At 50.5% G+C, this 12,242-nt stretch overlaps 1 long non-coding RNA gene across 2 annotated transcripts in view; it reads right to left on the minus strand.

Moving 5' to 3' along the window:
• LOC127391413 (uncharacterized) overlaps positions 1-12,242 on the minus strand; it is a 49,166-nt gene that overhangs the window by 20,931 nt on the left and 15,993 nt on the right. For both annotated transcript variants that reach the window (XR_007891044.1, XR_007891043.1), the window contains one exon: positions 11,198-11,364. This is a non-coding gene — a long non-coding RNA (uncharacterized LOC127391413). The remainder of the gene's footprint in view (positions 1-11,197; positions 11,365-12,242) is intronic.

A 12,242-nucleotide genomic window follows, 5' to 3' on the forward strand; every position in this document is an offset into this window, starting at 1 on the left:
ATTGCTGTGTTTCCAGTCACAATATTAGTGGTTTTGCTTCTAAATCCTGAGTTTTACTTTAAAAAGTTTCTCTTCTCTCCAAGCAGCATCTCCCAGCTGACAAATGGGAGCCCAGGGACAAGGGCTGTCTGCCACAAAGCTTTGTGGGGTGCTAGCTTGTCAGCAGAGCATCCACCCTCCCTCCCCCCCCTTCCTTCCCTGACCCTGAACTTCCACCACCTCCTGCCAGTACAAGAGGACCCTGGGGAGGCACTGAGACTGCCCACCCTCTTTCCTAGCGTTTACTGTCTCCCATCTCCTGCTTCCCTTGTGTAGACCCCCTGGTGGCATCTACCCACTCACAGGGAGGGCTATCAGAGACATCATGCCTGCCCCGCCCCTGGCACTCAATTTCTTGTTTTGAGGGGACTATCAACCACCCCAGCAGCCTTCCCTCCCACCCAGCCTCGGCCACAGCCAACAGGCAGCAACCCATGCTGTGTAGGAAGAAAAGGGATGTCATGAATTCCAGCGCACTGCTCCATTTTGTGGACTGGGGCTGATCTCCACCCTAAAAAGTAAAGGAAACTCTGCCCTTGGCTTGCTTGTGAGCACATAGTTGATAAAGTCAGGTTACTACCTCCCTGCTCTGGCAAGGCACCTTGCTCTCAGTCCTGTTCATCTTCCCTGGGGCTGAGAGCTCCCTGCTTTAGCAAAGCCTGATGTCCCAGCCAAGCTCTCCTTGGTTGCAGAGGAGATAAAGGTCTTTGAATCTGGGATTTGAATTGAGCCCTCAGCTTAATGATGTCCCACTTAAGAGGAAAGCCAGGGTGAATAAACCCTGATCTCTGCTCTCAACAGGATGCACCAAGAAGTGATAAGGACTTTGGAGAGAAATAACAAGAGGGGCAGCAGAATAATTGGCTCTCAGAGCCTTCCTGAGAGCCTTCCTGAGAGGAGCACAACCAGCTCATGTACTTAAGGCCAAAACACTTATCACTGTCCCTGTAAGTCTCTTGGTGTCTTTTCTTCTGTTGTCTTTATGATCTGTTAGCAGAGCATAGCCTGGACAACCTAGCCCCAGCAGGGATGTCCAAGAAAGGCCAAAATCTCCAGAATCTTGCCTTTCTTATCTAAGAGCACAGGCAAGGGCCACTTGCCTTCAGGATGCCTTCTCCAGTAGTAACAAACACTGAAGCCTTGGATAAAGGAGCAGAATCTGGCCAACATAAAGTGATGTCTCCTCGGGTTGCTCTCCCAGACAAGTTCAAGCCAGTGGATTTTGTGAGTTGGATTAAATTTACTATGAATTTACTAAACCTCACAACATTATTTCATAAGGATCTTGCCTTGTCTCCCCCTTCAGTACAGTTCATAGTTACACTTCACAGCTACATGCCATGTGAACTTCTGGTGGGAAGAAAGGGGACAGTAAAAGGCCCATCCATGAAGGAAGAGACCGTTTCACAGTCCTTCCAGTGAGTTGTGTCTCTCTAGGCAGGGAGGAGGGCAAGTCTTCCTCTTCCACACTCCCAGGTAGGAAGGAACGGTGATGAACCTGCTGGGAAAGGCCAGTAGCACTCGGGTGAGGTTTATGGGTCTTTGCAAAAGAGCATGCCAACCCAAAAGGGGAGATCATGACTGCAGCCACTCATATCCAAACTGTCCATAAAACTGGCTAGTGCCAACATCCCACTGCGAATGTTCACATGTGAGGTGTCTTGCAGTGGGCCCTGGGACATGTCCCCAGCCCATGAGGGTGTCAGCTGGACCCCAAATGTGCATGCCTGCTTGCTGCCCGGCTCTCAGGGTGCTTGCCACTCCATCTGAACCCGCTGACAGCTGCTCTCCTGAGTTTCCTGGACACCAATAATGTTTTCCTTTTTCTAATCTCCCTGATGTAAATCCATTCACGACGAGTGCCTAGAGACTTCTAATTCCATCGGCATTAAACTCACTAAAACCTCTATTACCAAAAAGCTTTTAGGATTTTCCCCAGAATCTACAAGTCAGGTTTGTAACATGACAGAACTCCATCTCTCTCGGGTGTCAGATAAATTAATTTGTGCTTTCTAAATGCCAGGTTTGCTGACCAGACATTCAAAGTATCCCCCTTCCTGTCAGTGAGCCACAGTTGCTGATATGACACAGCCATTCCCAGGTGCTGGGCAGTCTTCTGAAACATCCATCACAGTGTAAGAAGAGCCCCCACCCTGTAATAGCCAAGAGCAGATTGTCTGCCACTGTGGAGCAGCACCAGAGGTTCACAGATGCTGTTATAAGAGAGGAAACAGTCTCTTGCAGTGGTTCCTTGCTGCACTCCTAGAGCAAAGGGCTTGCAAATGCATCACAACACTGATGTTCCCCAGTAGCATAACAAATGAAGTCTCATCTTGGTGCTGCACACAGCCAGGTACTGTAAAAGCACAGGGATTATCCAGCTATGCCTCAGTAGAGGAGGTGGCTGGGTGCCGAGACAAGTTGAAGGTGTTGGTGGTGGAGGGGGGAAGCCAGTGGTGAGTCAGTGAGCGAAGTTTCTAAATGCTGTAATACTCCAGAGATGGTGCATTTATCCTTTGACCCTGGAGGTTCATTGGTTGCTGTAATAGAGCAGGGAGATGCAATCATCTTCCAATCCCAGAGGTCTTTTTAGGTGTTGTAATAGAGTGGTGGTGATCAAGCCGTCTCCAAAGCCCTGAGGTTGCTGGCACACAGCAGGGGTGACGTCAGCGTCTCTCAGCCCCCGAAGTCCCCGGCTCCTGGATTCCACGAGAGGTGCTGGAGCTGTCACTTCCACCCCAGAGGTTCGCAGGGGCTGTGATGATGTCAGCTTTGAAACACTGCCAAAGTTCCCTTCGGCAGTACAGGAGCTTTTAACCCCATGGAAAGGTGTGGCACTGTCCCCAGGTCCCTTGGCACTGGGACACAAGTCAGCGGCTCCCACTCTATCTGCATCAGCTGCAGTGGGTGTAGCTCCGAGCTACCCACCAAAACAAACTACAGCTCTAAGAGTACGAGAGAGCTCAGAGATCCAGCAAAGAGCAGCGTGCAGAGATGATCCTCAGTGTTGATTTTCCTGGCTTAAAAACATTTCCCTGCCCAAGGAGTCACTCCACTCCCACCTCGTGGGCTGCCCAGAAAGGAGATATAATTACAAGGAGTCTGAGATTGATGTGTGTTACACACAAAGACCTGGAAATCAAAACTCTGTGAACTGGCTCAGTTAGCCAAGCTGTTAATTACTTCGCCACCCTATATCATGTATGGTGAAAAAACCCCAAGAACTGGGACTGTGTTCCTGAGTAGGTAACACTGTAGGGCAGAGAGGAGGTACTTACAGACTCAGGTCCTCAGGATGAAGAGAGGAGGAAATAATCAGATAACGTTTCAAACTTTCTATCTTTCTATAGGCTCAGGGATTTCTCTCTTCAACCCCAGCAGATTTTTAATCCCGGGCTCCAGCTTCTCCTGGCAAATGGCAAGGCTACAATACCTTGTTATCCCAATGCTGATTCCTGTATCCATAGCTTAGGCAGGAGGACAATCTCCCAGGAATATCTGGGAACTTCCCAGGTTAGGTTTCTGAACTCAGGCAATTTCAAGAGTTTGCATTTTTTGTATGTATGCATTTGTTGTTTGGTTTTCACTGGAACTGAGTTCAAGCTGAGAGACTGAAAACTCTGCTTCTTGCTGTTGACTTCAATGTGATTATGCCAGTTTATGTTAGGAAAGAATCTGACACCATTCGTCCTTGAGTATGCTCCCAAAAACGTGATGCTAGGAAGAACTGGAAACAGAATTTCACTGCTCATGTCCCAGCAACTGTTATTAAAGTAAGGGGCATGATGGGGAACAACCATTCCAGATCAGAGGGATGTCCACACTGGCTCTCATTAAAGACATCACTGGATTTTTTTGGGAAAGGGTAGAAAAACCTCAGAGCAGACAGATGAGGGACAATGTGCTCATATCTTAATTTTCTTATTGGCAGCAAAGAGTTGGAGATTAATATAGGCTCTGAAGACTGAACCGGAAGGTACAGGCTCCAAAGTTGGGCTTGTCCTTAGTTAAAGCTCATTTGTGTATTCTTGGCCTCCACAGAAATACACAAGCCTGCTAGGAACCTTTCTAAATTCTTGGTCCTGAAAAAATCTCATTACCTAGAGCTCCACAGTCCAACCTTGTGAACCTGAATCCCATGTTTTAATTTCATTGTGCATTCCCTCCATCGTGTGTGATGAGGAAATGAAGGACAGATGTCCTCATAAGTCTCATAATGTTATTTCCTTCCAACATCCACTTCCAGTCCACTAACACCAGCAACCCCTGTGACCTCCATCTCTTCACTTGAGGAAACCCACAGGTTTTCTGTTTCACCTCAGAGCCACTTCAGTTCTCCAGAATCCTTTCAGAAATGGGCTGACCCTGGTTTAGTGTGCAATTCCAAGTGAGAGGGCACTGCAGGTATACCAAGAACCTCTCAGTTCTTCCGAACTACTCTCTACCTGCAGCAAAACAGCTACTTTGCCTGCTCAAGGGCCACACAGTACTGGGCATAGCTCTGCAAAAAGCTCCCTGACATCTGCCTACGCTTTCATTTGGCTGATACCCTTCATTCAGGACCTTTTGGGAGTATCTATAGAGTTGTGAGTCTGCCCTGCAACACTCATTACTTTGGACATATCAGAGCTGAGTTTTGTTCACCAGAGTGCAGCACATTCATTTAAGTTAGCTCTCATTCTACAGCATTTCCCACAGCCCTTTCTGGCTACAGGCAACTTAATAACTTCATCTCATCTGCAAATTTTCATACAGCATATCTCTCCTCCCACCTTTCCAAGTCATTAAACAATACAGTAAATCACATAGGATTTAGAAGAGAACCTGGAGGCCACATTAACCTTTTGCCATGGTGAAACTTGACTGTTTAATCCCCTAATTCTTTCAGTCTCCTACTCAGTTTTTGATCTATGTCAATATTTTGTCTCTCACTGACTTCTTAGTTTCTTCAGTAGCTCTTGCGGAGGATCCTTCAAAAGTCTTTTGGAAGTCCAAATACATTCTATCACTTGGTTCTCCTTTATCCACTGCTTTATTGACACATTCAAAGAGTTGTAGAAGATAAGCAAGATGCAGTTTTTGTCTGCCAAACGCATGCTGGTTAGGCCCTATCAGACCACAATCTTCCAGATGTCTTCAAGCCCACTTTTTAATTATCATTCCCACCAGTTTACCAGATATAGATGCAAAGCTTACTGATCTTTAATTCCCCTGATCATCACTGGAGCCTTATTTTAAATATAGGTACAAGATTTGGTCTTCTTCAATTCCCCAAATCCGTAGCATTTTTTTCACAAGAGATTGCATATTTTTGTTAGCAGCTAAATCACTTAAGCTCCTTCCAAACTGTTGGATTTAACCATCTGGACTTGATAACTTATTGTTCGGGGAAAGGGAGGGAGGTTTTGTGGTGTTTTTTTCAGTGGGGTTTGGGGTTTTTTTTATGATTGGCTTTGTCCCCACACCCATTATTCTACCAGCATGGTTTCCAACAGTTCCTCATCTAAGCAGATATGGGAAAAGAATCTCACAAACACTGTTGGTAGGGACAGCTGATATAAGAGAAATCGTAAGAGAATTCAGCTCCCCGGCAACATCCTAAAAATGGAGATACTGAGTCACTTTAAACACAGGAGGTGACTGGAATTGATCAGTGCAAGTTTTCTTGGATAACTTCCACCCTGTTCTGACCCACCAGGCTAGTTCTGCTCATTTGTTTGGGCCTCTTGCTGAACAGTGATTTCCATCTTGACCCCAGAAGATTCAGGGCAGGAATGGAGCTGGCTTGATTATACACAGCCTAAGGTGCAATAAAAAGAAAGTGACCTTAGTGCTGGGGGATGCATGAACCTGTGAGGAGATGAAACCCAGTGAGGATGAAAAGATTTAAATCAGAAGGTGAGCAGAACAATGCTGGGCTGTTAGCTCCATTGATTGCCGTTCAGCTGAATCAGCCTCAAGACATGAAGTGCAATGGGAAATGCTGGGGAACTCAAATAAGAAGCCCCATTATATGACTGTTCCTCTCTTTGTGCTGGGCTGGTTGTTGATAGCTCTCACCATCATGGCTGACTTTAAAAGGCATAGGAGTTCAGATCAGGGCACAGCCTGATGGCCCTGATATTCCTCTGACTTTAAGCCACATACATAGCCCACTGGTCCTAACACAGGAGGACTGGGAGGAAGCTAAAGATGGACAAGAAGCACCCACAGCTTTGTGTCACAGGTACACCACAGTGAGCACATGACTGGCTGTAGGTACATGTTTGACTGCAATCCAGTCTGCAACCAATAGTGACATTCCAGCTTCTGGATACTGCCATATTCCCATCAGAAATGACACTTGGAACATCTGTAAGCAATCTACCTACCCTATGACAGACCCACCTTACCTGACAGACACATACTCGAGAAACTTACAAGAGGAAGAGAAACTTCAATAAATCCATCTTATTTAATCGCTGCTATTCAGTTCTTATGGGACATGTTGATGGGAAAATTGTAGAGAAGATTCTGCTTCATGTAGCCCTCACCAGCATCCCTCCAGTACAGAGCAAGGCAATTTGTGGCAGTGCTGGGCAACACACTCACCTCCTCTGGCTCTACAGGGCCAGGAGAACAGAAGACAGAAGGGGTTTCTCAGCCATGCTCCCTCCTTCATATTGGGAGCAGGGGAACATGCACAGAAGAAAACAGCTCAGAGCAGGAGAAAAGTATCTCAGACTGGTTATTAAGGAGGGGGATGGGAGATGAGCAGTCCCCTTTGCACAGCTGGTCCTCTTGCCACAGCTTTTCAGACCACATACGTGCCAGCACAAACATGGTCAGGCTGAACTCCAACCTGTAATATCTGTCTAGATAAGAGACTTCCACACTGCATTGTCACCTCAGAGACATGCTGCTCTCTTCCTGCCTGCCTCTCCACCTCTCTCTTGCTTTGCTGCTTCTGTCCTTTTTCTCTCAGGTCTTCCCTCTTTCTTTTTGTCTCCATCCCCTCCATATCCCTATGTCCCTCACAATCCCCTTCCCCTCTGCAACACTTCCCTTAACTGCCTGCAGGTCTCCACCTCCAGCAAAGGAGGCAGGACTCACACCTGAGGAATCACAGTGGGCAAGGGAGGAGCTCAGGGAAGGAAGAGGTCTTCTTAAGTCCCCAAATTAGCCAAATGTGAAACCACAGCCTGAGATGTGGCCCCACACCCCAGGCACAACTTTGCTGAAGGTGCCTTCTTGGGCTGGGATGGGGCACCATGGACACCTGCACAGATGCTGTGCTACCATGTGTGTGAGAAGCCCAGCAGGGAAGTAGCATGAATCCCTTCCAGCTGCTTTTCTAGCAAGGCTCTTACTCCTCTCTCTCCCTCTCCTCTTGTGCACGGATCTGTCACGTGTGTGCAACCTCAGGGCTGTCCTCAGCCACTCAGCAGTGGCTGTGCAGCGGTTGCAGTGGGGAGGTGAAGTGACAGGGGCCAAGGATGGCCAGCCACCAGTCATGCCCTGTACCAGGGTCCCCTTTGCTCCCCTGACACACACACAGACATGTGGCGTGGCTGCTCGGGGAGGCCCAGCCAAGAATCCCTCCCTCTGCCGCTGAATCCTCACTCTGTTTCCCAAGTGACAAGCCACAAACTCCCTTTCTTTTCCCAAACAGACAGAGGCTTGAATGAATCACTGCCTCGGCCCTGGCACACAGCATCCCGGTGGTTACAGATTCTCCTCCAGCATCCAGCCCCCTGCGAAGGTCAGCAGGCAGCCGTGCCAACAGAGTCCTCAGGCTGCACCTCCCCTTACCCACAGCATCCCTCCATGCAGCCTGAAGCACCATGCAAAGGGCAAGAATGCCTTCACATCCCTCCTCCTCAGCCACCTCCTCACCCCCAGTGTTTGTGGCTGCAGCCACAAACAGGGAAACTGAGGCACAGCATGGTGACTGGTGAGAGACCTCAATGGGATTAGGATTCAGGAGACCTTAGCAACAAGGTAGTGTTGTCCCATGGCTTCAACCCCCAAAGTTCATTTTGCTGGGGTTTAGAGTCAAGCTGGCTTCAGAATGCAAAACCTGGTTAGCTCCTCCTCTTCACCAGAGACTTGCACATGTACATCCAGAAGCAGGAGGCAAACCACCCCTCACCACTTTCCTGCCCTTTCACTACCACCCCACCCCCCGCCGCCCTCTACAAACAAAACTATCTCCTTCAGCCATACAAACCGAGTAATAGATCTGGAAAAAGTTCCTGCAAAGTAACAGTTTGTGCTTGTACGCAGTCCCAAGTGAGCACTTGCCTCTGATGGGGCTGTCCTGGCTCCTGCCCGTGGTGCAACCCCGTTTTCTGCCAACATGATCCTGCGAGGAACAGTTACACCTCTCCTGGGCCCTGTGCACTGACTGTGGGGTGGCCAAGGCTGAAGAGCAACATCATCCTGCTGAGACAACACTTTCCTCCCGTTTCTCTTTGGCACAGTTCCTGCCCTCCTCCCAGCTGCACACACACTCTCTGGGGCAGCAGGCAGCACGCGAGACACCGCTTAAAAGCCCATGGGGAGAGCCAGGCAGAGATGTGGCCACCAGCCAGAGGACATACTTGTTTCTCTAGGGTCTCCTTGAGCCTGGCATGATGCTAGGAGAGATGAAGCTATAGAGAGCTGCGTTTCTGCCTTGCCATGCAACACTTCTCAGGGCACCTGGGAGACCAGGGCTGTTTTAACTCCTGAAAGGGGAGGGCAGCTGCCTGGTGTGGGACATGGCTTGCTCCCTGCTGAGACTGTAATTCAACCCATTTTCAAACCAGCTTTCCCAACAGGAGTGACTGAGCTAGGCTGGCTGTGTTGTGCAATTGCATCTGTCAAATTAGCCAGAGCACACACGATCCGGAGCGCGTGCCAGATGTGGAAGGACAAACAACACTTGAGCCAGCATCAAGCTAGAGTGGCGCAGACAGATAATACCCAATGCAACATAAACCTTGCCAGTGGAGAGTTAAGCCAACATTGTTTTCTAAACAAATCTGAAGCAGCAGAGTGAGTTCATACTGGATCAGCATTTTCTACCATGTAGCAGCAGCAGTTTTGACCCAGTACCAAGCTCCCTAGAGCTGGATTTATTGTCTTGTCCACCCTGAGCCACTGCCAAAGCCATGTCCTGAGAGGGCTGAGGAATTTAACCAATGCCACATGGCTTCAGAGGCTCCAACCAGGAAGAGCTTGCTTTCTGCAAACTCCCCCAGTAATGAAACCAAGTGCGGCTGCATGGTCACACTCCCTGCTGTGCCCTGGCCACCAGGAAGAGTGACACATCAACAATGCTACAGTCACTCCATCACCAGCAACACACACACACAAACACACACATACGCGTGCACACCAAAGGGTGTGAACCACAGGGGAAAAGATCACTTCACAGTATTGTCAGCTTGCAGCAGCATCCAGAAATGATCCCATTAGGAAACAACAGCCCTTCCTGAGGCTGCCCAAAGCTGCTCCTGCCCAGCATGGTGTGCACTGAGAGATCCCAAGGGATGGGAAGTGCTGGAGAGGGGGTGAGAAAGAGGAACTGTTGAAAGAGGGAACAGAAAGTCTCAGGGGGTACCCCAAAAGAGGAAGAAAATAAGCTGGTGCCACCAGACAGAAGTTGAAGACAGCAGGTTGGGTGAAGAGTAGGTGTCAGGGTAGTCAGAGAGGGAGCATGGAGGTACTGCAGCTGGGGAGGGCTTATGGCAGGGTCCTGTGATGGCAGCTGGGAGATGCACTGGAAGGTGCACCTTCCTTGCTGGTATCACCAGGTGGGACCTGGGCAGGAGTGGAACAACCTATCACCTCCTTCAGGTGCACCTGCACACCACACCTGCACCACTGCCAGGGCTGTGCAGCAACACAGACCCTGAGGTCCTCTTCCTCTTGGAGAAATGCAGAAGCCCCAAGATCTGACTCAGAAAACCCCAGTGTCTGCTAGAGTCTGTGCAGAGCCTGAAACCACAGCCTGGCGGGTGCAAACCCCCACAACTTCCTTTCTAAAGTCTGCTTCCCCGAGGATGCCCTCTGCCTGCTGTTTTGCCAGCAGCTCACTGTTTTAGGGTTTCACTCTGGGAAAAGGCACTTCCAGGCATGCCCGTGCTCCTTGAGGGGCAGCAGCATGGCTGGGCCTGCCCAGGAAATGGGAGAAACCACTGCTCCCCTCCCGTCCCCACGCTGAAGCAGCCCCAGCAGCACAGAGACGAGGCACAGAAGGAGTGTGGCTGATCTTCCTGCCTTCCCCACAGAGGAGCTGCGTAAAGGGGCACTGAGGGCAGCCCCAGGCAGCGGGAGGCCCTTTCAGGTGATCCCAAGAGCTTTATACCCCAAAATGGGTCAGGCTCGGCACAGGGCCCCTTCACTGCCTGTGATGGGCACACGGCGTTCCCAGCTTATGAAACACACCGTCTTGGTCAGGAAGGCATCCTCTCCAGCCAGCTGGGGAGCACCAGGGGACAGCAGAGAAGCAGTGACAAAAAGCGTGCCTGTCACCTCACACTCCGTGCCGGGCTGGGATGGGTACTCAGAGGAGGTACCTGGCTAGGAAATGGAGGCCAGCGCTCTCCGTGGGGAATTGGAATACCCAAAATACCCGTGAGATGACGAGGGAGGGGGAACTCTCCCCACCCCCTCTGCATGCCCCACTCTGGGTAGCGTGATGCCCACTCCTGCTCTGCTGCAAGCTGCATCCCCAGAAGGACACCGACCAGGGCCACGGAGCCCGGCCGTGCTGCTGCTGGCCAAACCAGCCTGCTGCTCCGCTGCAGCAGCCTCAGCCCGGCCGCCCCTTCTCCCGAGAAACAGGGCAGGGGGAGGAAAATGCCGTAGGGGGAAGAGCAGACAGGTGTGTGCCGAGGGAGGGATGGGAAAGGAGGGGAACACGCTCAGGACTGCGTGCAGGGGAGCTGCAGCGCTTCCCCCCTGCGAACAAGCCATCCCTCGTGCGTGCATGCAGAGCTGCAAGGGAAGGGGGTTGGAGGGGAGGGAGCAGCTCTCCATTACTGAGGAGGGCTGAGGAAAGCCTAGATTTTGTTCACAGCACAGCAGAAACCCCTGCTTTTCCCCTCCCTCACACCTCCGGGGAACAAGGAACAAGAGGGAGAGAGGGATGGAAGGAAGCGCACAGGTGCAGGTGCCCAGACTGGCTTACCTCAGGGTGCTTGTGCTGGGGTACCCAGGTGTGCAGGAGGTAAATCCAGGGCTCTGCTCTCCTCGGCAAGTGCTGGGAAAGGCCTCTCTTCAGTCACGTCAAGGAGTGGCCTGTGAGTAGGTGCTTGATCGAAGCTGCCATGGATTCATTGCGAACGACTTCGCCTTCTGTGAGGAGAGGAGGAAAGGGGAGGGAGGGAAAAAGAAAAAAAAAAAAAAAAAAAAAAAGAAAGGAAAAAAAAAACACTCCAGCTTAAGACTTGGAGGGTAGATTCATTTCTTTCTTAGGTTTCCAATGGCAACTGAATATGCCACAGATGAAGATCCAGGGTGTGTGTGTGTGTGTGAATGTGTGTGTGTGTGGGAGGGACAGAGAGATGCACAGCTGCTGAGTCCACAGGCAGTGTGGGGTGTGAGCTAGTCAGGGCATATCAGCAACTATGGGAACAGACAACTGGACACGGGCAGCAGAGCAGACAGACAGACAGACGGAGAGAGATTTAAAGGATGAGAAGAGGATGGCCTGTATCCTAAGACCATAGCTGTCCCAACACACACAAAAAGGAGACAGCACCTGGCCCAGCGCAGGGCAAGATGCTGGCAGAGCCATACTGGGAGAAGGTGAAGTGTGTCTCCAAACACAGCCACACGCAGGCAGCCACGCTGCCTCCCAGCCCTGCTCACAACACCCGGGCACACCTCCCTCCCTGCAAACACACTGCTCACACTCGGACTGCTGCACGTGTGCTGTACACACACACACACATCCCCCAGCGTTTTGATACCCACAGGCACCACCTCTACAAATTTAGAGTCCCTCCAATGGGCGTACGTGACGTTTGGGGCAACCAGCACACAACCACATCAACTCCACCCAGCCTGTTCCACCACTCATGAGTACACAGCAAGAACAGTGAGCTACAGTATGGTGAACACTGACCACTGCACAAATTCATGATGAATATCTGTACGTATCTGCCACACACAAATTCCCAACCAGTGATATGGGACTGTCACTGCACAAATGCACATCATTGAATAGACCT

This window comes from Apus apus, chromosome 1 (assembly GCF_020740795.1).
Source record: "Apus apus isolate bApuApu2 chromosome 1, bApuApu2.pri.cur, whole genome shotgun sequence".
Classification (NCBI taxonomy): domain Eukaryota; kingdom Metazoa; phylum Chordata; class Aves; order Apodiformes; family Apodidae; genus Apus; species Apus apus.